We start from the raw sequence: 26467 nt of genomic DNA on the forward strand, positions 1-26467 counted from the left end.
CTAGAGAATAGCCTTAACATACCTTTCCAATGAACGCTCGAAAGACCGTAGTTCCTTCACGAAAATTGTTCCTTATGTCCTAAGCTTTGCAAATACTATATATATTGCCCCAACTTGTTGAAACATCTGTAGAATTCATAAAAACAACCATAAAAGGGTCCCGAAATGATTACCTTAGTTAACCAAGTGTAAACCTTGAAGAAACACCAATAACTACAAATTTATATCTTCAAAAACCAGCTCCAAACACAGCTAATAGAAGGGAAAAACGATTGCCACGTGTACGGATTACGTTTCTAGGCACGGGGGCAATGTTTAATGGTAGAAATCATTAAAAACTAACCTTCATCATGCTAGAACTCCATAGGAACTCTCTCTTAAGCGTTCTCTCTGGTTTGGAACTGAAATGGAATGTTTTCATGGCTTAAAACGTTAACTAAGCCGACATACCATATTTTTTACCTAACCCAGATTCTACCCCGACAGTCCCTACTAAAACCCTTATAACTTTTTGCTCTGATGTCGGTTTGATACGAGGTTTTGTGCGTTGCAAACTAGACTCGTAGGCCTTCGATTTGATGGGTGATAGGCCTTCTAACTCTTTATATATTGGGAGAAAACATCCAAGACATATTACCCAAATTTTAGACAAATCTTTAAAAAGGAACTTACGATAAGTTTCGTCAACTTTATTTTGCCACTTACTTAACTTCAAAACTTGAGATGCAAGCCTTGAACACTTAAAATATGACATACCATATTATTTTTAATTTATTACTCACCCTCCTTGTCTTTCCACGAAGATACGAGTTAATTTAGATATTTTGGAAAGTCGGGGTGTTACAGTAACATCCCTAAATATTAACCAAGAGTCGCATGTCGATTTACCGTTGCTTTAATTACTACAATATGTTTTATTCTCATTTTGGGAACTTAAAGTTTTGTGATAATTGAAAACTTCCTTAACATAAATTGTGATCGTAATTTAAGGTATTGTATTGGGGTATTTTCGTAATATTCTAATTAGAATTATTTACAACTTTAAAAGGAGGTGACGGATATATATATATAGGTGTATATGTATACATTTTGGGCAGCACAAAACTATTTGGGCAGCCACCTTTTGGAGACAGTTGTGCATTGTGATAAACATCACTTTTGAGACTATATTTTGACACCTCTTCTAGTCAAATTTGTCTCACCTGAAGTATAAAAACCTTAGAACATTATCTAACAAGTTGTTCTTCAAAATCACAAAAGAAAAACTTGTCCCTTTTGGCTGGAATTCGAGACACACTTCTTTTTGGTAAGTGGAAAAATCTGCTTTTGAGTATTTTAAGCATAACTTGAGTTATAGAACTTCGTTTACAATGAATAAATATGATCTGGAAATCTAATTTGTAGACCTACAACTCTTATGTTTATGTAAAACTCTAATTTAGTTGTTATGGATTTGAAATATGGAACGCAACATAGGACAAGTATTGTCCAGAGTTCGAAAGTAGAAATCATGTATGGACAACTGTGAGTGTTTTGAATATATTTTTTTGTACAAAATATATTTTGCGGTGATTCTTGTTTATTTTCAACCTTAAGATATGTAGTTACATCTTTCATGAAGGTTATAAAGTCTAGTTTTGTCGTTTTCCTTTTCAAATCTAAGTTGCGACATAAGGTACTAGGCTGGCCAGAATCACTGTTTTGGGAGCATAGTCATAGTTGTACAGGCTAAGCTTACTTGTGATGATAATCCTGTTTTACTTCGACATTATTAAGATACTAGGAATTAAAAAAGTTATTTATTTGTATTTTTAAGGTTGTATATACTCATGAACAAGTTTAGGACCTTGAAACGTTGGTTGGTCTCTTGCAACTTTAATATATGTACCTACCTCTTTCATGAAGTATAAAGTCTAGTTTTGCCGTTTTTCTTTTCAAATCTAAGTTGCGACATAAGGTACTAGGCTGGCCAGAATCACTGTTTTGGGAGCATAGTCATAGTTGTACAGGCTAAGCTTACTTGTGATGATTAATCCTGTTTTACTTCGACATTATTAAGATACTAGGAATTAAAAAAGTTATTTATTTGTATTTTTAAGGTTGTATATACTCATGAACAAGTTTAGGACCTTGAAACGTTGGTTGGTCTATGGTCTGAACTCGCGAAGTTGTGTTGGACTGTTTCTTTGCTAAAGCACTGACGTTAAAGACTATGGTCTACACTCTTTTAACTGCTGGTATATCTGAAGGTTGATCTTGGTACCTTGGTTACCTCTTGTCACTTTAGATTGTCGTGTTGGTATCCTTTAAGACGTTAAAGACGCTTGTGTAACTCGCCCACTTATACGGATTGTTTGATCACTCGGCACTCTTGTTGGGACCTTGTCCTTCTTGTGGCTGTGACTTTGTCACTATTGCCATGCCTCTTTATTCAGATCATTTGTCATCTTGACTCTGGATTTTTAGTCCGTCTCAAGAATGGAAATTGTCCATTTTAAGTACGAACTAAAAAGCCATTTTTAATATGGTTCTTGATTCTCTTGATTATTGGGTTTTGATCCTTTTTTATACCTGCTTGTGCTTGGTGTGACGACATGATATATATATTGGGCGAGCCTTGTTATTGAATCTCTTGGAAAATGGTGCTATGAGCGTTCTTGACATTTGATCTTTAAGTATCAAACTTGATACTCTTTATATAATGTTTACTTGATTTGGTTGTTATGTTTCAATTGTGCTGCCTATGACTTGAGAAAGTTTTGAGAGCCTTAAGGAAGATCACATTTGCATATAGAGATTTATTTTTGTATAAACCTTGAGACTTGTACATGATCTATGTGTTGTATATTTACAGGAAATTTTGAGGACTAATTTGATCATGTCACCATGGGTTGTAATATAAGTATGTCTATATGTTTGGTTCTTTTGGGGTGTGTAAGCCCAAGTCTTGTAATATATTAAATTTACCACTAATTTTGAATGATTGTGTGAAGCATGAACGACCTAGTTTGGGTACTCGGAAGTTGGTAATATTCTTTTTATGTCATTTTTACTAGTGTGAGGACAATATATGCATAAAAATCTCGTGAGTTATTGGCTTATATTATTTCGGAAGGGTCGCTACAAGGACCATGGTTAAATGGGGGAGATTTCTTGTGTTAATTCTTGTGAGTTGTTTGATATAAATTTCTCTGATAGTCCTTTTACTTGGTGGAATGGGAGAGTTGATGAAGCTTGTATTTTTAAAAGGCTAGACATGGTGATGATTAATTCTGAGCTACAAGAACTCTTAGGAACAGTGGCATTGAGCATTTAGCAAGGACTGGGTTTGACCATGCACCTTTGTTACTAACATATGGAGGTTTGTCTCAAAGTTTTAAAAAACCATTTAGGTTTTTAAAATTTTGGACTGACAGGGCGGGCAGATTTTAAAGATATGGTAAAGGCTAACTGACGTGGACAGTATTCTGATGATGTGTTTTTACAATGGAAGTTGAAACAAAAGAAGACAAAGCTGGCTCTGTCTAAATGGAGTAGAGAGCAGTTTGGGGACATTTTCAAGCATCTACTAATAAGAGAAGAAATAGTTAGGTTGAAGGAAGAACTATTTGAGCATAGTCCTACTACAGATAATAAAGTTGTGTTAAACCAAGCTCATGCTGAATATAAACTTTACCTACATTTAGAGCTGTCAAAATGGGCTTGGCCCGCTAGGCCGGCCCAACCCAACCCTTGAATTAAATGGGGTTGGGCTCGATTTTTTCAACCCATTTAGGAACGAGGCTTTTTAGCCCAGCCTCATTTGTCCCGCTGGCCTCGTAGGCCTAACCCGCAAGCCTCAGAGGCCAGCCCGCGGGCTGTGAATTTAAAAAATATTTATTATATATATTTTAAGTAGTGTTTTACTTGTTAAAACTGTCAATAAATATTTTTAAAATATCAATATAAAATCAAGACTATATTTTTTACATATCTTTTACATTTTAGGGTCATTAGCCCACTAAATTTCCTTATTAGCGCAAATTCATTACTCCATTATAACTATGAATCTTTGACCTCTTTTACTTTTGTTTTTATGCCTAGTTTTTCACTTCTCATTTATTGTCTTGTTTATGAAAATAATGATCATACAATGTTTTTTTGCTCGGATGAATCTTATGAATGTTGTATCTTGACTATTATGTATTTGTTTTGTAAATATCCACTGGAGAATGTGTAATTCATGAATGAATTTATGTATGTATTGATGTCGTGTCCATCGGACATCAACGTTCGGATCCTTTCTAAGAGGAAAAATGTTGTCCGTTTTTTGGTTGAAGGACCAACCCGTCCCAACCCGTGGCTCGCTTAGGGCTGGGTTGGGCTGCTATTTTATCGGCCCTTTAATTAAAAGGGTCAGCCCGTCCAACCCATTTAACTCTCTAGCCCGTTAGGATTGGGTTGGGTTGGGTTGGGTTGGACCAACCCATTTTGACAGCTCTACCTACATTATAAAGAAGAGTTTTGGAGGCAAAAGGCAAGCATTCAGTGGTATTCAGAGGGGGATAAAAATACCAAGTTTTTTCATGGTTGGGTAAGAGATAGGAGGAGGAGATTGAATTTACAGAAAATTATGAAAGCAGATGGACAATTGGCAGAAGGTGAAGATGCAGTTGCAACTGAAGCTATAAGAATTTTCCAGAATCAGTTCTCTGGAAATGACTTAAACATAGATTACTCTCTACTACAAAATATTCAGCCACTGGTGACTACAGAGGATAATGAATTGCTGAATATGACTCCTGATAAAACTGAGGTAAAAAAGGTGATCTTTGAGCTTAATGGGGAGAATGATTGTGGCTCGGATGGTTTTACAGGTCACTTCTTTCAAGTATGTTGGGAGATTGTTGGGGTTGATATTCTGAGTATTGTTCAAGCTTTCTTTGTGGGGAATACTCTTCCCAATTCGATTACGCATAATAATTTGGTATTATTGCCTAACAAGGAGAATATTCAGACTTTCACATACTTAAGACCAATTAGTTTCAGTAATTTCATAAACAAACTGATTTCTAGGCTCATGCATGATAAATTGGAGGGCTTGCTACCAAGATTAATTTCTGTGAATCAATCTGGCTTTGTGAAAGGTGGAAGTATTTCTGAAAATATTTTGTTGGCTCAGGAAATTATCTCAGATATAATGAAGAGGGGGAAAACCATCCAATGTTGCGATAAAGGTGGACATGGCTAAGGCGTATGATAGAGTGAATTGGAGCTTATTAGTGAAAGTTTTGGGGCAGATGTGATTTAATTCAAGGGTGGTTGACAAAATTTGGAGATTGATTGCTAACAACTGGTACTCTGTACTACTTAATGGGCAAACACATGGGTTCTTTCACTCAACTAGAGGGGTGAAGCAAGGGAATCCTCTATCCCCTGCTTTATTTATCATTACAGCAGAGATACTCTCAAGAGCACTAAACTAACTCTTCCAGAACACTGATTTTATAGGTTATGGGATGTCAAAGTGGAGTGAGAAGCTAAATCATCTTGCTTATGTTATGATACTATCATATTTGCTTCTGCAGAAGAGAAAACTATTGAACTGATAATGAATGTCTTAAAGGAGTATGAAAATCAGTCTAGACAGAAGATTAATAAGGATAAAAGTTATTTCTACATGTTCAGTAAAGCTAGCAATGCTCTTATAAGGGAAATGGAGGAAGCTACAGGTTTTGTGAGAGGTAACTTTCCAATAATCTACTTAGGGTGCCCTCTCAGTCATGCCGGAATGAAGAAAGCACACTTGAATGATCTGATTAAGAAAGTTCAGAACAAGTTGCAAGTCTGGAAAGGTAAGCTTTTGTCTTTTGGTGGTAAGGTGGTATTGATCAAACATGTGTTACAAAGTCTACCTATATACGTGTTGTCAGTTCTTGTGCCACCAATATGTGTAATTAAGGACATTCAGAGTATTTTTGCAAGATTCCTATGGAATTTCAAAGAAAATGGCAGGGCAAAGCACTGGATAGCATGGGATGACACTTGTCTGCCTAAAGAAGAATTGGGGGCTTGGCTTTAGATCCCTTTTTGATGTGTCCAAGGTTGTATTTGCAAAGCTTTGGTGTTAGTTTAGAACTAAAGCTTCTCTATGGGCTTATTATATGTGGAACAAGTACTGCAAGAGGTTTAAACCTCAAGTGGTGGAATGGAAGGGGGGATCTGAAGTTTGGAAGATGATGTTAATGGCTAGAGATAGTTTTGATCAAGAAATATGGTGAGAACCTAGATGTGGACATGCCAGCCTATGGCATGATAATTGGACACAACTTGGAGCATTACAATATATTATGCCTATTGGCCATGTTATGGATGGGAATTTTGAAGAAGTTAATCAACTTAGAGTGGATGAAAGGTGGAATAATGACCTGATGACAGAGCTTATAGGTAAAATATTTTTGATCATGTGACTCATGTCATGGGTCACATTCAGCAGACAAAAGATAGGGACAAGCAGTGGTGGATGCCTAGTAGTAAAGGGTTGTTCACTGTAGGGAGTGCATGGGAGATTATCAGAAGCAGAAAATACCCTCAGAAGGATATTATGTTTATTTGGAAAAAAAGGATTACCCTTCAAAATCTCTTTTCTGATGTGGAGAATATAGTTTAAGAGAATTCCAATTGGAGAGGTCCTGGTTAGAAACATGATAACTGATAAGATGGAATGTTGTTGTTGTGAAAATAACATTTCAGAATCGTTTAACCGTTTGTTTGTCCTATGTCATGATGCCAATTATCTATGGAAGTTGTTTGCTGGAGCTATTGGTATGCAGGGTCCATTTAATCAGATGAAACATACCATATATAAGTAGTGGGATGAAATTGTGCACCTAAGTTGATTCTTTTGTGCAGAGCAGTACCAAGCTTCATCATTTGGCAAGTGTGGAAAAGAAGAAGTATGATCTTACATGGGGAAGTATGACTATACATTCCATGGTTTTGGAGATTAAAAGAAATATTCATCTAATGGCAAAAATAATATACCTCTGGTTAGCAAAAATGCCTAACAGTTGGCCAGCCATTGTACAATTTCTGGAGAGCTACATACCATTAATAAATACCACAATGGTAAGGTAGAAGTGTCCTAAAGGGGATAGTTACAAATGCAATTCAGGTAGAGGAATTGGGTCAAATGCATTTTACATTAGAGATGAGCATGGAGATTTGGTGTATGTTGAAGCATGGAAAACTGATGGTTATTCTGCATTAGAGGCAGAAGTGAAAGGCTTTAAAGGGGGTCTGCTACATTGCTTGAGTCATAATCTCCTCCCTCTTATAATGGAAACAAATTCTTTAATCATTAAGTGGATTTTGGATGGAATTTGGGAAGTGCGCTAGACTATCTCAGTAAACATTAGAGAGATTAGGGAGGCAATGGAGAACAAGGATGTGATAGTATTGCATACATTCAGAGAAGGGAATAAGCTTGCAGATTATTTAACTAACATGGTTGTTTTATCTCAAAAAACTAACATGGTTGTTAATTTTGCAGGTACAAATTCCATTCATTTTAACCACAAAAATGAACTACCAGCACAAGTAAAAGCAATTCTACAGTTGAATAAGTAAGGAACCCCAAATATAAGAATCAAGAAGGGTAAAAACAAGTTGTGTAGATCATAATGATAAAACGAATTCAAAACAGAAGATTTAATCACAGTTCAGTTGTACAAAGACTGCCAAATTTTTCAAAGTTTGAGAGTTACCTTGGACATAGGGGTGGGTACTGATCTTGAACATGAATTGAGGCAGTGGTATCAGCTCTATGGAGCTCAATCTGCACAAGACATGGGAAAAGATTAGCATAAAGCTCAGAATGAGTCTTTCATGAAGTAGGTGGTACGAGAAGGGTCATACCTGGATTTGTCGTGGTTGAGGACAAGCTGGGAGCTGAAGAAGTCTTCAAAGGTGTTGATTTCATAACATTGGTGAGACTTGGTAAATGCTGAATGAAATTCACCCAAGCTCGTGGATATTGCCTTCGTCCCGTCGATCTGGGAATGGAGACTGGAGCTTACTGGAGTGCGAATCTAGCTTCTCCGGTGACATCAGCTTTCTCGGACGGATATTTTGGGCTTTGTCTGTATGTGTTTGTTTCTTTTTTAATTTTTGTTGTCTTGGCGTTTTTCTGTTTTTTTTTTTTTGTTTCATTTTAGACTTGGGCTTTGTTTCCATTTGAGTTAACAGAGTGGACCTTTGGTCCTGTTTTAATTTTTAAAAAAACAAGTATTTCATATATTACAATAAAAGTCCAATCTCGACTTAGCAGAAATGCACCAAACTTTGCAGATCAGACATATAATTCATGCTTAAAACCTTCAGAAGTTTCGAAATAATTTTTCATTCTTTAAAACTAATAACAAACCTTTTAGTTGACGCAAATTGCTGAAACAACGCCAAGGCACCCTAAAAACTTGAAACTCACCCAAAACTCATTTGGAACCTTCTGAACACAAACCAAATATGTTTCTAGCTTGAAAATTATAATTCAAACTCAATGGAATCATCAAAACATCCAAACTAGGTCACCTTAACCTAATGTTGACCAAAGTCAACTTTAACTTAAGAAACTCCGAATTTCCAAATAAGAAAATGGAATTAATCCAAAAGCTTCAGAAATTCAACCAAGCCTTCAACTAGGTCAAGTATCACCATTTGGACATAGTGAAATCATCAAAACACGAAAATAATCTTTCTAACCTTAAACGTTGACTAAAGTCAAACTTTAGCCTTAACTTTTTCCACATCTGGTATAATGGATCAAAATCAAACCAAAAGCCTTGGGACCCAAACTAACAATACATCTAGACCACTATCACCAAATTTTGACTTTGGTCAACTATCTTATGATTTGAAACTTTCAAAACACAAAAGCTCTTTCAAAACTCATCTAAATACCTCAAGACTTGAGCCAATAGTCCTACTAACTCAAAATTCACATTCCAGAGCTATTGGACTTGACAGAATTCCACTCCGAGACTCATAGCTCCGATTGTTAACAAAATCACTTTTAACAACTTCAATTCTCCAAAACTCTAAAACTTCCAAAAATCACAACTTTACAATCAAATTTCAAAACCAGCTTCACAAACTGTTCAAATAAGACTCGGGTTAACAATCTAAAGGGGTAAAAATAATAATTTTCAAAAAATGACCTTCAGGGTCATTACATTATCCACTATTAAAAACCATGTTCATCCCAAACATAAAGAAGGCTAAAGAAGAATACTCGAAGTTACTTAGATCATGAGGCCTAATTTCCAAAGTCAGCCTTTGCTTTCCGAAGTGAACTTATTCGTAGGACCATACCATCAGGATCAACTGTCAAGACTTGAACTTCCAAACCCAAAATTGAAAAAAACTGCAAACCAGGAGTGATTACCAAGCCACGGACTAACCCATGAACCAAACCTGAATCGAAACTCTCTAAACCACAACACAACCATTAAGTTGAATCATTTTCCCACATAACCACAAGAAATTCTGAACTAATACCTGCTAAAACATTAAGCTAAGCCAAAACGAACCACCAAACACTCATAGCAGGAAGGGAGGTCCCAATTAATATAACCCAAAGATTGAGATGATCCAGTAACCACCCAGGGAACGATACACCCAAGCATATGTAATAACACTGTCGGGATGTTGGAATAGTAGTTGTGATAGTAAACAAATTCTGAAAACGGCAAAACTAGGCCAAATAGCCCTTAAAGTCAATCACATTTAGTTGAAACGTGTACTAAACGACAAGATAAATACCAAGGCAATCGGGAAACTAAAATTTCCCATGATAGATCTCATACAAGCACTCTCAACAAGGTTCGCACATGCAGTACCACTAATATACCCTAACATCCCAAAATTCTCCTTTGTCCTACTCGGAATACTCCTTATCAGTATACATAGTTGAAAACTTCTCTAGTTATATAATTTCCACTTATCTGAATTCTCTCTGCATGATATATGATTCGATCACTAATACAGTTTGAAACATACTCGACTCATCAAAACCCAACATGATGACACTTGCCTTCTCCCAAGTCAACCTCAACCCAACGAGAACTAAAGAAATGCAGAAATATAAAGCAAGAATAAGACAAGGGCAGAAAACTTATTCATTCTAAACAATACCCCAAAACCTAGTTGTCAAGTGTACAAGCCACTAACAAAAATACAGAATTCAAAAGATAAATATAAGTCTCAGTCTTTGTTTCTCAAGTAGGAAGAAGATTAAAGGAAAGGAAAAGAGGGTCCATCATGATGACAAACAACTTCCTCTCAAATCCTTCGATGAGCCTCGACTGTTAGGAGAAAAGAAGAAGATCACACGGGTCCGAACTCAAAACCTACATAAGTGTAGAAGCAAGGGGTGAGTACCAAAAACACGGTACCCAGCAAGCAACCTAGAAAACAAGGCATCTAGCTAGAAAACAAATATCCTCTGCACTCTAACTGAACCTCCTCAAACTACAACCTACAAATAAATCAACCCAACCTAGAATTTCTACAATACACGGCTCAAAAGGCCCAATATCCAGAGTTCAATCTTCATAATTCAACCATCAAAAAAGTCAAATAAGTCAATGTCAATGTCAAGTAGTTCAGTTACACGGAACAAGTACATCAATCATAATTAGCAAACAAGTCACGCATAGGCCTCAAATGCATCAATTCACAATGATCAATCTCTCACCAGAACTATTTTCCATCAGCAAAATATCACTAGCCGGAACCATTTCCCATCGGTTTATATCACTAGCTGAAACCATTTCCCATCGACTTTACATCACTAGCCGTAACCATTTTCCATCGACTTTATATCACTAGCTGAAACCATTTCCCATTGTCTTTATAAACATTTTTCCAGAAATGACCTCGACATCACAACACTCGCCGGCAAAGACCTCGGCATAATGAATCATCACGATATTCACAATCAATGCACATAAGAAATATCACACCATACAGAAGAGACAACAAATCATACAATTCAAGTCCACAATCATACAATAAGGTAATTCACATCATCATGTTCATTATAAAACCTTCTCCATTTCAACCCCTTTTTATTCATTTAGATATAATAACTGGACAATTTAAACCCTTCACCTCATCACCATTACCCCCAACACACAATCAACGAAGGAAGTACATGAATTTATTTACTATAATACGAGGTTTATAAAGCCACTTGCCTTAAATCAATCAACAATCACTCCAAGAGTTGAATCTTTCCCTTCTGAATCACTTCCAAAGCCACACAATCTATAATAATAAATTATTAACAATCACTCATCAGAAACAAAAATTCCCACATCAATTATGTAAAGAACTGGGTCAATCAACTCAAAACCCAATTTCAAAATCAAGGTTTGAATTAAGAAAATAACACTTGCAAATGATGTTTAAGGCTTTAGAAACTCATAACTGAAAACCATTTCAAAAAAGGAGATCAAAACCACTTCAAAATCAATATTTTATTAAATTCTTGGGTTCTTGAAGATAACCCCAAATTTCTCATTTCAAAGCTTGATTTGAACACATAAATCCATAAATAATAATGGGTAATTGAAGATTTAGAGTTAAGAATCGTTACCCAAAGATTTTCCTCCAAAAACCTTGTCCAAATCGCCACCCGAAAGCTCCTAAAACTCAAAAATGGTAAAAATATGGTAATCCAAAATGGTTCCGAAAACCCTCTTTGATGTTGTAAAAGCGAGAGGGGTTCGCTTTGCGGGCCTCTCTCCTACGACCAAAAGTGAAGGTCCTTAAGCGATGGTTTCTTCGCAAATGCAAAGGTCAATAGGGGTTAACCCTTAGCAAAAGAGACTCAAACCTTGCTGAAGTGATCCTCACAAAAGTGAGCCATCTCTCGCAAAAGCAGAGCGCACTAGAACTCAGACATCAGAAAATCAACCAACACTCTAAACCTCGAAAGGACTCTCAGGATTTGTTCGGAACACCGTGCACACAAACAACATATTCAAATAAATTATACTTGACATTTTGGACTCAATGAAACCGTTAAAATAGGAATCTTAGGTCTCCTTGACCTGGCACCTGTGAAAACCACAAGAAACTAACTCATGCCTAAAAGGCTAAAACTAACTTGGGACCTCTCAAAAATCAACTAGGACCTTACCTAGGCCTAAAATCATCCCCTAAATCCAACAGAACTCTCAGAATTCCGATCCAAGTATCTGAACCCCGAATGTAGGCCAAAGTCAACTCAAAAGTTAAAATTCCACAATTTCACAACTTAGGACCTCAAATCCTCAAAAAGACTTGTAATAAAAACCTGACAACTCTCTCGTACCAGATTTCACATTACGGGACTGATGGAATCAACAGAATCTCATTCCGACACTTGAAACTCCAAAAGACACCGGAAAACACTTTCTTAACAACTTAGCCTTTCCAACTCAAAACTTACCAAATTCTCAACTCTTAACTCAAATTTGAAAACCAACTTTTTAAACTGAATTATAGAAGATGGTAAATTCATGAATTTTAAAAAAAATGACCAATTGGGTCATATATTATCCACCACTTAAAACCATTTTCGTCCTTGAACATAAAGCAAAAGAAAATACATAGAGCTTAAAAAATAGAGGATATCTAGCACACATATCTAACTTAGTCTCCCAGGTCACCTCTCTAACTGAACGATGCTTCCATTGCACCTTCATTGAACTGATTTCCTTGGTCCTAAGCTTCCGGACCTGCCTATCCAAATGGCTATAGGCTCCTCCTCAAAAGATAAGTCTAGACCCAACTCAACTGAATCAAGGGAAAGTACATGGGACTCATCCGACACATAATTTCGAAGCATGGAAACATGAAACATAGGATGCACAACTGACAAACTAGGTGGCAAGGCCAACTTATAGGCCACCTCTCCCACGCGACTCAAGATACCAAAGGTTCCAATGAATCTAGGGCTAAGCTTCCCTTCTTTCGAACCTCATCACACCATTCATAAGTGACACTTGAAGCCAAACATGATCACCCTTGATGAATACTAGGGCTCAATCTCTCCAATCCGCATATCACTTCTATCAACTTTAGGCTGTCAACGGTCTACCCTGGATTGTAAAAACCTTATCAATAACATCTTTAAGCAAGTCTGTATCTAATTAATCCATCTCAGCTGAATCAAACCATCTGATCAGAGATCTACACCATCTGCCATACAACGCCTCAAAAGGGGTTATCTGAATATTGGAATGACAACTATTGTTATAGGCAAACTCTGATGAGGGAAAATGTTGATCCCATCTAGCACCAAAATCAATCACACAAGCTCGGAGCATGTTCTCCAACACTTAAATCGTCCGCTCAGGCTGACCATCTTTCTGAGGATGACAAGTTGTACTCATATCTAACCGAGTACCCAAACTATGCTGCAAAGCTTTCCAGAAATGGAATGTGAAAATAAAACCTCAATTAGAGAGAATAGAAACTAGGAATCCATGCAATCACACAATCTGGCTGATATAAAGCTTGACTAACTTTTCCAATGTATACTTTACTGAACCAGGATGAAATGGGAGATTCGGTCAACCGATCGACAACCACCCAAATGCGGTCATTACCACTCACAGTGGTAGGTAGTCCTAAATCATAGTTCATAGTGATCTGCTCCCACTTCCAAGTAGGAATATGAATCCTCTGAGATATACCTCCAGGTCGTTGGTGCTCACACTTGACCTGTTGACAAGTCAAACACCTCGAAAAAAATCTGCAATATCTCTCTTCATACCACACAACCAATAGTGCTGGCTCAGGTCATGATATATCTTTGTTGTACCCGGATGGATGGAATATCGGGAACAATGTGCCTCCTCAAGAATCAGTCTAATCAGCTCACCTACCTCGGGGACAATGATCAATCTCTCACTTGAACCATTTCTCATCGGCACAAAAATCACTAACTGAAATCATTTCCTATCAGCTTTATATCAAATCACTAGACGAAAATATTTTCCATCTGCTTTATATCAAATAATTAGCCGTAACCATTTCCCATCGGCTTTATATCATTAGCCGGAACCATTTTCCATCGGCTTTACATCGCTAGCTGGAACCATTTCCCATCGGCTTTATATCACTAGTCGGAACAATTTTCCATCGGTTTTATAAACACTTCTCCAGAAATGAACTCGGCATTACAACGCTCATCGGTAAAGACCTCCGCATTATGAATCATCACATGTCTTCACAGTGTTCACAATCAATGCACACAACCAATATCACACCACACGGAACAGACAACAAATCATTTAATTCCAGTCCACAATCATACTTTCAAGCATTTCATCAATCAATCAACAAAGGTCGTAATAAGACAATTTAAATCATCATGTTCATCACATAACTGTATTCATTTCACCCCTTTATATTCATTTAGATATAACAAGTGGACAATTTAAACCCTTCACCTTACCCCAATTACTCCCAGCACACAATCAATGAAGGAAGTACACTAATTCTACTAGAATACAAGGTTTAAGAAGCCACTTACCTTAAATCAATCAACAATCACTCTAAGATTTGTGTCTTCCCCTTCCAAATCACTTCCAAATCCACACAATCTATAATAATCAGGTATTTACAATCATTCATCGGAAACAACAATTCCCACATCAATTATGTAAAAAAATGGGTCAATCAACTCAAAATCTAATTTCAATGGATGTTTGAATCTAAAAAACAATACTTGAAAATGATTTTTAAGGCTTTAGGAACTCATTAGTGAAACCCAATTTGAAAAAGGGATCAAAACCACTTCAAAATCACCATTTATTAAATTCTTGGGTTCTTGAAGATAATCCCAAATTTCTCATTTCAAAGCTTAATTTGAACACATAAATTCATAAATAATAATGAGTAATTGAAGATTTAGAGTTAATACAAGTTTTCTTTAAGGGTAGCCCTTTCACATATGTGGAATGGAAGAGTAGGCGTTGATTGTATTTTTGAAAGGCTTGACAGAATATTGATTAATTCTGAGTTTCAAGATTTTTTTTCTCACGCTAAGATTGGAAATCTTGCTAGAAATGGATCAGATCATGCTCCTCTACTCCTTAATTGTACTAACAACTCCTCCAGTTTTAAGAAATCCTTTAGATTTCATAAATTTTGGACTGCTCATGAAGATTTTAAGAAGGTGGTAAGTCTTAATTGGGATGCAGAAATTTCAGCTGATCCTTTTTTAGATATTAAGAAGAAGATTAAGAATATAAAACACGGTCTATCAGTGTGGAGCAGAGCCACTTTTGGTGATATCTTTCAACAATTAATAATAAGGGAAGAGATAGCCAAACTAAAGGAGAAATTGTTTGAAGATGACCCTTCTGAGGAGAATAGGACAGTGATGCGAAGAGCTAAGGTTGAATACACTAAATACCTTTATCTTGAAGAATCTTTTTGGCAGCCGAAAGCAGAATATGAATGATTTGTGAATGGAGATAGAAATACCAGATTCTTTCATACTTTGGTGAAAGGGAGAAGGCAGAAGCTGAAGTTGATGAAGATTGGTGTTGGTTAGTAGATCAAGGGGAAATTGCTAATGAGGTTGTTCAGTTTTATCAAAATCATTTTTTACAGGATAGAGATTCAACTGACTTCACTCCATTAGCTCATATTCCAAAAATGGTGAGTGAAGAGGAAAATGTTAAATTACAGGCTATTCGTGACAGTATTGAGTGAAGAATCCAGTATTCAAACTTAATGGGGATAGTTCAAGTGGACCAGATGGTCTTTCATGCATATTCTACCAAACATGTTAGGACACTATTGGATATGATATTATCAAAATGGTTCATGATTTTTTTTACTCGCAATTTTCTCTCTAAATCTATTACTCATACTAATTTGATCCTTATACCTAAGAAGAAAATGTGAAAACTTTTTCAGATATGAGACCAATTACTTTGAGTAACTTTATTAACAAGATCCTTTATAGAATCATTCATGACAGACTAGAAGCTTTATTACCTAAGATCATCTCAGGTAATCAATCTGGTTTTGTCAAAGTAAGAAGTATTATTGAGAATTTCCTTCTTACTCAAGAGCTGGTTACAAATATCAGTAAGAGAGGTAAACCTTCCAACGTGGTGATTAATCTTGATATGACTAAATCTTATGATAGGGTGTCATGGTTCTTCCTAATGAAGGTGATGAGAAAATGGGGTTTTCTAACATCTTTGTTTACTTGATATGGAGATTGATTTCCAATAATTATTACTCTGTGCTTATAAATGGTCATCCACATGGTTTCTTTCATTCAACCAGGGGAGTGAAACAAGGGGATCCTCTATCTTCTGCCCTAATTATTCTATCTACAGAAGTTCTCACTGGAGCCCTCAATCATTTGTTTGATGATAATCAATATGTAGGGTATGGGATGCCGAAATGGAGTGCTAAACTGAACCACCTTGCATATGCAAATGACACTATTATTATTTTTCACTGATGTGTATTCCTAGAAAGGATTATTTTTGTATTGCAGGAATATGAGAAGCATTCTGGACAAAAAATTAATAAGGGGAAGAGTTTTACTATCTCCATCAAAAAGTGGCATTGAACATATCTTCTTTGATTGTGTAGTTACATGTATGGAAAAGGGCTCTTTTCCTATGAAGTACTTAGGTTTTCCAATCACTCACAAAAAGAAATGAAAAGAAGACTATGTTGATCTTATAGAGAGAATGAAAAGGAAACTGTAAGCTTGGAAGGGTAAGATGTTGACATATGGTGGTAAGGAAGTACTTCTCACTAGTGTACTTCAGAGTATTCCTATTTATGTTCTATCAACAATTGTTCCTCCACTTTGTGTTATTAGAGATCTTCACAATATTATTGCAAAGTTCTTTTGAAGCAATAAGGAAGTAGGCAGAAACAAGTATTGGTCAACATGGGATAAAATTTGTCTACCATAGCAGGAAATAGGACTTGGATTTAGATCAATGTTTGATGTGTCCCAAGCTATGTATGCTAAGCTTTGATTGAGATTTTGAACACAAAAAAGTTTGTTGTCTAATTTCCTATGGAACAAATACTGTAAAAAAGCATATCCCATCTCCTGTTCAGTGGAAAGGAGGATCTCAAATGTGTCAATTCATGTTAGAAAATAGAGAAAAGATAGAATAGTTCTTGTGGTGGGAACAAAAAGGAGATACCTCAAACATCTGGTACAATAATTGGACAAATCTTGTTCCACTATTTATGCATCATTCAACTCTACAGATTTGTTACGGGATGAGTGATATAAAAGAATTTCTTACACAAGAAGGTTGGGACTATGATGTGATGCAAGACAAGCTTCCAGATTATGTAGTGGAGCATGTTAAAAATAATTTAGCCACTGCTCAGTTTGTTGATATCAAGGATAAACCTTGGTGGACTAAAAGTAGTAAGGTTGCTTCAGTATTAAGAGTGCTTGGGATTTATTGAGAATGAAATGAGATATTAATATGGATTTGAAAAAATCTATGGAGAAAGGATTTACCTTACAAAATTTCTTTTCTTGCTTGGAGAGTTTGGCAAGGTAAAGTTCCAGTGGCTCACTAAATGAATTCTTAGAACTTAGACATTTCTCCAAATTATAGACGTTGTTCAAATCCAGAAAGAGAAACTATTGACCATCTTTTTTATAATGGAGAAGTAGCAAAGAGCATATGGTCTTATTTCAATAGAGTTGTAGGTATAATCGAATCACCCTATCTGAAACAACATATAAGGAATTGGTAGAGCACAAATGGGAATGTTTAATTGAAAGAGGTAATTCTCGTGGTGCCTATGATCATTCTTTGGTTCTTATGGAAAAGAAGGAACACTATCCTTCATGGAGGGTTTTTTTTCTAATGCTAAGATTATTAGAGATGTCACTGCTATTATTAGTCAATTTATTATGCCCAGATTTAAGATCAGATGGGACAGCAATTGGCCAGGTATGATTGAAGGATTTGAAGGTTATAGTCCATGTTAAATCATTAGAATTGTGAGATGGTCCCCTCCCCCTGATCATTGGGCTTAAGTGTAATATTGATGGAGCATCAAGAGGTAACCCAGGACCAAGTTCTTCTGCTTTTTGTACAAGGGATCATTTTGGGAATTTGGTGGTGGCCAAAGGTATTAAAATTCAGGAGACTACTAATTTGGTTGCAGAAGCTAGAGAAATTTGGGAATGCTTGGAATATTGTAAAGATCGGAGGCTTACTAATATCAGCATTGAATCATATTCCATGGCCATGGTGCAGATATTAGAAGGAACATGGAAACCCCCATGGAGTGTGGCATTGGAGGTGAATCATATTATAAGATTGCGGAGATTTGTATCAACAAGAGTGCAACATTCCCTACGGGAAGGAAATGCGCTGATTTTTTTTGCTAATATGGTTTTTGATTTTAACCAATCAAGTCCAGGATATGCCAGCAGCAAGATGAAAGATTCTACAACTAGATAAATTAGGTATACCTCATGTAAGAAGGCAAGTCTCGGATGCGATTTAATTTTTGTGTTTCCATAGTTTTACTTGAAATAAGCTGAATATTCCTAGCAAGTACATAATTAACAATAGTTGCAATCTTGTTAAAGCTCCAAAGTTGGAAGAATTTCTAATGATTTGTGTATTTGCACCTGGTGAGAGCTTTGGAGGTGTTATATGTACCAAATCAAAACTTTGTTGCTACTAGAGGACAACACTGTTATGCTAACTTGTTTGACATGATAATCCTAATCTCAAGATCATACATCTAAAGGTCTTTCAAGAACACTAGATTCAACTCTTTGGATGATAGATCTGATGGTGGCATTAATTTCATTTGAAATTCAGCCAATTGATTAATCAAAAAAGGGGAAGAATTTAAGTTCGTTGAAAACTACCTCATTCTAATTCTTAAATCAAGAACAATGATATATAAATGATTGAAGGGGGTCGGAAGGTACCTGGTAGTTGGGCTGATCGGAGAAGACCATCGGAGCTGAAGAGAAGAGGAAAGGAAAGGGTCGAGATGTACATGTGCATCGCAGCGGACACCGGTCAGAGAAGACCACTCAATCTTCATCAAGTGAGCCGAAAATTTGTATTGAAGAAGAGAGTGTTGGACTTTGATACAACATATAACTTTTGTTTCCTAATACATATATGGGCCATTTGGGCTCCTTTAAGTTTGCTTCTTGCAATTGGTTTTATCCCTACTCTTTTATTCATTTTATGGCCTATATGGGCCAATTTAAAGTTAAAAGAAAAGAGTTAAAGAATCGTTACCCAAAAAATTTTCCTCGAAAACCTAGTGCAAATTGCCACCTCAAAGCTCCCAAACTCAAAAATGGGGCTTAAACCCCAAAATGGCAAGCAAAAACCCTCTCTGATGTCAGAAAAGCAATCAGGGGTTTGCTTTGCCTCACTTCTACAACAAGACCTACACTGAAGAAAAGGTAGCTTAAGCGATGGTTTCTTCGCAAATGCGAAGGTCAACAGGGGTTGACCCTTCGCAAAAGTGACCCAAACCTCACTGAAGTGAGCCTCACAAAAGCGAGCCATCTCTCGCAAAAGCGAAGCGCACCAGAACTCAGACATCAGAAAATCAGCCAACACTCTAAACCTCGAAAGGACTCTCGGATTCATTCGGAACCCCATGCACACAAACCACATATGCAAATCAATTATACTTGACATTCCGGACTCACTGGAACCGTCAAAACACGAATTTGAGGTCTCTCCTTGACCCGACACCCGTGAAAACCACAAGAAACTAACTCATAGCTAAAAAAGCTAAAACAAGCTCGGGACCTCTCACAAATCAACCACGACCTCACTTAGGCCTAAAATCATCCTAAAATCCAACGGAACACTTGGAATTACGATCCGAGGATTTGACTCCCAAACGTTGACCAAAGTCAACCCAAAGGCTAAAATTCCACAATTTCACAACCTAGGATCTCAAATCCTCAAAAAGACTCAAAATTAGAAACTGACAACTCACACAGATCAGATTTCACATTATGGGACTGATGGAATCAATGGAATTCTATTCTGATACTCAAAACTCCAAAAGACACGAAAACCCACTTTCTTAACAACTTAGCCTTTCCAACTCAAAACTTACTAAATTCTCACCTTTTAACTCAAAGTTCAAAACCAACTTTTCAAACTCAATCATAGAAGACTCCAGGTCAGTATCGGGAGGGACAAAAATGGTAAATTCACGAATTTTTCTAAAACTGATTGACCGGGTCATTAGAATATTCACCATAATCTGACAACTAAAACAAAAAATTTGATGCCAACAAAATATCATGACCTCACCGATCCTCTACTCATGCTTCCAAAACCATCATTAGTATCAATTTTTTAATTTTTGGAAAAAAATGGTCACATCCTGTGACTCTAAATTATGACTCCTTTTTTCCAAAGAAAGGTTTTTTACCGCCTCAATCTTACTTTAAGCATTTTATGTCGGAAACTGGTCCTACCCATGGTTGATAGCACTAATTACAAATCTGTACTTTTCCATCGAGATAAATCTGTTGAATCATAAACCAATATTGATTGTATGCAACCTTTTATATGCCATGCCGCAACCATCATTCGAACAATTGCATATTCATGCCAAATCTTAGAGAAACCTTTGATCACCCCAATAACTATGTATACCATAAACACATAACCTTTATTTACCAACAAGTGTCTATGTAACTCATCATAATAGTCTGTGTCGAACCATCCCACCTTGCATCATCATATCTCAAATCAAAGGTAAGAATCCATACAATCTTCAACTTTAAACCAAGTACCTACACATGATGTCTTATTTCTTCATATTTCTTAAATTTACCTGTGCCACAATTCTAAATACTTTGAACTCTTCAATATACAAGACTCTTTTTCCTTTCTCCAACTCATTTACCAATCCTATCTTTTGACCAAAAACTCATGACATTTTACATCATACTCTAAGCCAAAAACTTCAAGAGAAACACATATTAGGCCCATAAACAATCAAAAGGTCTACCCAAACAATGCACAAGTCTTTTCAAATGCTCAATAATCAACATGATCAATCATTTCTTACCTTACCAATCCATACCTTGACAAAACCTATTTCCATGAACGTATTCTTACAATGAAAAAACTAAATTTTGATTCAAACCATGTAAGCCGATACCCTTATCAATCGACATTAACACATACCTTGAAGATTTCATGAAATCACATATCCTAGCTTATCTTTGATCACCTCTCTATTGATCTTACCATATCATATGTTAGGAATCCAGTCGTACCAGTTACCAAAATCGTAACCACAAAAGAACTTATCACCACACTTGAATCGAGTATTTGTAGACTTCTTTCTCAAATCTTACTCAACAGTTATTAAGACATCTGATGAACACATAACATTATTATCATAACCTGAACAAGGAAAACAAAGCCACATCACCCCATGAAGTCAATCTTACCATTGATATGATACTTCAAATCCAAGATATACCAAACAAATTCTTTGAATTAACCAATTTCAACATACACTGCTTACTAACATCCTCAATTGCCTTCACTCAAGTATACTTTTTGGAACTTTCTTTACACATAAGCTCATCATATCAATATCAAGTCACTCTTTTTGGCTCATAATGAAATCACATGTTCCAAATTAAAACCTCGAAATATACTTCTCAACCTGAACACATTAATATTTTACCAAAGATCCACCATTATAGTATTTCTTATAAACAACGCCTAACTCAAGAGAACACATTAAGCAATTGTTTTCTTAGATGTGAATGTAATATAGAACATTTTCTTTCCCGAATAGGTCAAACAACTAATAGTTCCTGAAGTAGTCAGGAATCACACTCAATAACTGATATCTCTATTTCCATTTGTCACTAGTACCATATTGTGAATTTTTTCTAGATCCACCACTAGAAGACATCATACCCAAATACACGATCGTACCAGATAACCCACACATTTCTACCCCTTAAGTAACTACAATACATTACCAAATATGTCACGCCCCGAGCCTACACCTTGGACGTGGCCGACACTCGAGAACCATTGTTGGTCCCCAAGCAAACCCTTGGTTTGGCTGAATACTTAGCGAAAGACCAACTCAAACATTTTAAGACTTAAAATAGAAGAAAATCATCAAACTTGTAAAACACTCAACTCATACTATCTTACAAATACTAAATCCAATATTAATACTTTGCAAAACATCTCAAAGAAAATGAAAGTACTAAGAGAATCCTCAACTCCATCTATCTATGAAGCCTCTATAGTTCAACATGGATGTCGGGAGAAGACCCACAACACCCTGAAATGACTAAATTGAAAATAAAAATGGAGTCCTACAGAATGCACGGAGGCTTACCAAAAGCTAACTGGAGTGCAAAGTGATCTCAACAATGCGCCTGTTGATGATCCTAAACACCTGTATTTGTATCATAAAAAGATGTAGGTCGAATGGAATCAGTACATTGAATGTACGAGTATGTAATGGAGTTAAAAGAATAAATAACTAAACTGATAAGGATGAAGAACTACTCACCTCAACTCATCTTAACTTAACTCAAAGCATAAGTAAAAAATAGAATGTTTAAAGCTTTACAAGTAAAAGAGGATAACTTAAGGATGTATAAGAAAATACAATAACATACTTTTTAATCTATTAGGGAGTTTATCTAACCGATAACTATCACTATGAGCAACGTGATGATACAACATCTCACCCACGCTGCCAAAATTGTCCTATACCTTGCCGGGATATAGGAAATCTACACTAAGTGGATCCACTAAAGCTCTACTCGAAAGCAATAAAGAGTCATCTAAAAGTACGATCCTTTACCCATGTTGGCTACATGGTTTATGGGGATTTTGAGTTATCTGAACTCATCCCTATATCAGTGCTCAATACTACTCCCAATAAATATACTACTCATGCTTAAATGTATAAAACATAGTCTTTCTCAATTTGAGGTAATTGCTCAAATCATCCTCTTAAAAGAGGTAACTACTCTAAAGTATCTGTATAAACTCTTTATGAAAAAAAAAATTCTCTTTATCAATGTAAAAGTAATACATTTGGAAATTAATTAGTTCCCCTGAACTTACTCAAAAATCTCTCTTTAAACTCTACTTAAAACTCTTCTTTACTTTCTCAGAAAATCAGTTTAAGACAAATGTTTGGTTACAAATATTCTCAATAATAACTCCGTGAAGACTCAAATACTAGGGTTCATGCTGAATGATAGTCATGAACAATCAAGTCACGAATCTCTATGCATAACATATAGCAATTCAAAAATTAGGAATAGAAACTTAGAATTCAACAACTCATCTCAAGAATTATCAAAACTAAGGATGCAACCCTAGATTATCTCTTACTGATAGAAAGTAGATGTAGGGCGTGAGGATGAATCATTACATCACTATGATTAGCCTTACATGCCTAAATCGTTCCAATTAGCGGAGAAAAGTATGATATTGGAAAAAATAGACCCACAAAAACTTTCCTAAACCTTGGAGATGAGTTCTTGAGGAGCTTTCTCGAAAAAATTGTGAATTTCATCAGTAGGAGTTATTAATCCATGTTAAGATGAAGAAACTATGAAGTTTTATGGCCAAAACTTACCTTGGATGATGGATGAACCTTGGAGGAAGTTATTTTCTGGAAAACTTTTCTTTCTAGGGTAAATTTATGAACTAGGGAGGTGAACTACATTTTTGGAGGGTCATTAAAGCCTCAAATTCCTGCGCGGCAAACGCCTCAGGTGCACATCCAACCTTGTAGGAAGGCAATGGTTCCTGCCTCGGTGCGTGCCCGCACGGAAAATGCCTAGGCCTCGCGGCCGGCGTGTGTCAAGATAATGTCTAGTAAAATGTGCATAACCTTTTACTCTTAGAATTGATGCAAACTTTATTGCATTGGAAAGAGACTCAATAGATCTTTAATTTGATAGTCTATGGTCCATGTAGTTCTTTATATAATGAAACATATCATCATTTGAAGTTGACTATTGTGTGAACTAATGCAAAAAACTTAGCCAATAGAAAGGCTTTGAACTTGACTTAGTGTTACAGGACCCCTATGACCCTAAATCACTTTCGATACCCGTTATACACTTGGTAAAGGACCTTAAAACACATGAGCAAGTAGTACATCACCCGGTTCAAGCTCATAGACTTAAGAATAACGTTTCGGATTCTAAGAGTAGAGTTGGGAGGTGTTACAAAATCTATTCATCCTCTAGCCCAAAGCGATATTTGCCCTTTTATAGACCAGGTCGATAGCAAAAGTAACACGTTTCATGGCTGTAACCAAGGGAACTCCAGTAGTGCTGAAGCAGTCATATATGAACACTTAAACCATTCAAATTCTCTTATTCGCTGAGTAACTAGCCAAAGAAGATAAGATGTTCATGCATTTCCTTAAACATTATTCACCCTCACCATTCAAATATCCTCAACATGCATCATTGAACTATAAACTTACTTAATATCTTTGGATTGCAGAACATTCTAAGCCTGAAAACACCTCATTTTCATAAGTTTATAACTTCCGCGTTAGTACCAGACCTGACACCAAAACCACATGATAACATCATAATTGAACGCACAAATAACCAAGCACAAGTCACCACTATAAGTGAGTGAGTTAAATGAAGTGAAAAGAATTAGACCAAATCAAGATCGCACGATAGAGATTCAACAAGTGAAGATTTTCCCTAAAAGTCTACATAGCCTCTCGAAGATAAGCCACACATGTCTCCACATAGATCCTCGAGACCCTACTAGACTTGACTTGTACAGACGTAAGACCTATGAACTTGGGGGTCTGATACCATTTATTACAACCCAAGAATGGATGTGACAACCAGGTTTTTGGGATTTATTTGAGTTGATTATGGTTCTACATTATTAGATGGTGTTTGTCTCTTTTTATTGTTTTACTTATGCATTTATCATATTAGTTGGGTTTAGGCTTATTTGTCGTGGTGGGATAAGATGAGTGCCATCACGTCCATTTTTGGATTGTGACAACATTAGTCTTATATATATATATATATATATATATATGTATGAGTGTCATTATAAGAAAATTGATATATCTATCTATCTATCTATACTACCTTGAAAGAATGAACTCCCTAACTTGAATGTTAAATTATTTTAATACCTCCAACTTAAAACACTCAATTTAGTATATATTCTATATTTAATAGTATATTTAATTACGCTATATTATATTAAAAGTAGGTACCTTTTCACATTGACGGGTAATGACTTTTCGAAGGGTTGTGACTTTTTTTTATAGAGTTGTGACTTTTTCGATGAGTTGTGACATTTCCAAAAAGTCGTGATTTTTCTGAAGGGTTGTGATTTATCTGAAAAGACACGATAAACACATTTTGTAACGTCATGCAATTTGAAATATCTATGAAAAAGCTTGAAATTGGAAATAGTCATTTTTGGAAAAATTTTAAAAAATCTGGAAATTTGGTTATGGAAAAAGTGAGTTTTTGGTCAACTTTGAACAGTCATAACTCCTAGCTCCGGATGATTTAGGTGTATTTCCATCTATGTTTGCAAAGCTCGTGTAATGGTCTTTCCAACGCCGCCGAGTTTGCTCGATTCTGAGTTTGTATGAGTGCGTTATCCCCTTTGGAAGTTGGGCTGTTGGCACAGGGAAGTCAGCCCGAAAATTGTAAGGGTATTTTGGTCTTTTCCCTAACCAATTCTTTTGGTTATATAAAGAGTTTAGACTGATTTTTAGATCAGTTTTTCCCTTTTTAAAAGAGTAATAGTAAGGGTTTGTGTGTGAAGAGGAGATGAAGAAGAGAAAGAGAAGAACAAGCAAGGAAGATCGTCGTGGTTTTCGTCGGGGGTGATCCCTAATAAGGTATGTGAGATCATAGTGTTGGGTTGGTTCATTCCCCCACACGCCAAACTCGTTTTAAATTCTGAGAAAAGATTGGTTGTGTTGTTGAAGTTTCTTGTTGGTTGGGTGCATGTTTCCGGTTGTAATTCCGAGTTGAATCCATTGTATAGTATGGGGATTTATGATTCTAAGAGTTTGGGGCTGGAAACTTTGAAGTTTAGAAGGTTTAGAGTTGGAGAAATTAAGGAGAAAAATCAAATTTTTGGGGAAAAGGGCTGGGGCGTTGCGCCAGCCAGCGCGCCCCAAAAGGGACTCTGAAGTCCAGCCCTTGGGGCGGCGCACCTAGCAGAGCGCCCAGCAGGCCCCTCTGAAGTTTGAGGGCTGGCGCCCCGCGCCTCTCAGAGCGCCAAGGACACCAACCTTTCCCATTCTTTCCCCACTTTTTCTTACATGTTCCTTGGTAATGTACCTATGTTTTATAGTTGTTTCCACCGCTAAGGTACGTCTAAACGTCAAGAACTCATCCATAAACATG

General features: G+C 36.3%; 1 long non-coding RNA gene across 5 annotated transcripts in view; it reads right to left on the reverse strand.

Moving 5' to 3' along the window:
- LOC102580800 (uncharacterized) overlaps positions 1 to 19205 on the reverse strand; it is a 21842-nt gene extending 2637 nt beyond the window's left edge. The window contains exons 1-4 of one of the 5 annotated variants that reach the window (XR_001475087.1): positions 18992 to 19205; positions 14564 to 14633; positions 7897 to 11304; positions 7746 to 7816 (exon numbers count right to left, since the gene is read on the reverse strand). This is a non-coding gene — a long non-coding RNA (uncharacterized lncRNA). Of the gene's footprint in view, positions 1 to 7745; positions 7817 to 7896; positions 11305 to 11635; positions 14059 to 14563; positions 14634 to 18991 lie in introns of those variants that run through there. The other 4 variants (XR_368296.2, XR_001475088.1, XR_001475089.1 and 1 more) reach the window with 4 other exon arrangements.
- Between the last annotated feature and the right edge of the window lie 7262 nt (positions 19206 to 26467).

Source organism: Solanum tuberosum, unplaced genomic scaffold, assembly GCF_000226075.1.
Source record: "Solanum tuberosum cultivar DM 1-3 516 R44 unplaced genomic scaffold, SolTub_3.0 scf00307, whole genome shotgun sequence".
Lineage (NCBI taxonomy): Eukaryota > Viridiplantae > Streptophyta > Magnoliopsida > Solanales > Solanaceae > Solanum > Solanum tuberosum.